This window comes from Nanorana parkeri, unplaced genomic scaffold (assembly GCF_000935625.1).
Source record: "Nanorana parkeri isolate BGI_ZX_2015 unplaced genomic scaffold, ASM93562v1 scaffold3297, whole genome shotgun sequence".
Taxonomy (NCBI): Eukaryota; Metazoa; Chordata; class Amphibia; order Anura; family Dicroglossidae; genus Nanorana; species Nanorana parkeri.
Genome location: NW_017309565.1, coordinates 52,088 through 52,678, shown reverse-complemented (window position 1 = coordinate 52,678; position 591 = coordinate 52,088). Strand labels below are relative to the sequence as shown.

The 591-nt window shown below is 53.5% G+C and overlaps 1 protein-coding gene across 1 annotated transcript in view; it reads right to left on the bottom strand.

The window, feature by feature from the left end:
- Nucleotides 1–591, bottom strand: part of LOC108803012 (mediator of RNA polymerase II transcription subunit 12-like) — a gene marked incomplete at its 3' end in the record, with an annotated part of 40,036 nt that overhangs the window by 6,455 nt on the left and 32,990 nt on the right. The window lies entirely within an intron of this gene.

Sequence of the window (591 nt, the reverse complement as noted above, 5' to 3'; positions counted from 1 at the left end):
TGTGTGCTCATATTGTGAAAGCCCCCCCCCCCCCCCCCCAATGTGTAGACCCGACACTGAACTTGGGTCTCTTACGGAGCATAAATACAGCTTTGAGGACAGCGAACAGCGCTCCGGGAACAATGCGGTTCCCGTGACGTCGATGTCTGTGACGGCTAACGAAGGGAAGGGGGGAGGGGTCCGGTGACGTCGATGTCCGTGACGGCTAACGAAGGGAAGGGGGGAGGGGTCCGGTGACGGCACTTGACTCCTCCCCCCCCTTCGTTAGCTGAGGGAGCCACTTGGGCAGGTGATTTTGCCCAAGAAACTTTCTGCACGAGCGCCAGCCAAGGCATTGGCCTATACTCATACAGCACAGCGATGACCTATACACATACAGCGCAGCAATGACCTATACACATACAGCGCGGCAATGACCTATACACATACAGCGCAGCGATTAAGTCATAAAATGAACTCGGATCACACTAATCCAGCACGTTATTATTCTGAGTTGCCCCACTCAAGCGGCGGCCATATTGAGTGGGGCACGTGAGATTAATAACGTGCTGGATTAGTGTGATCGTAATTCATTGTATTACCTCATTGCTG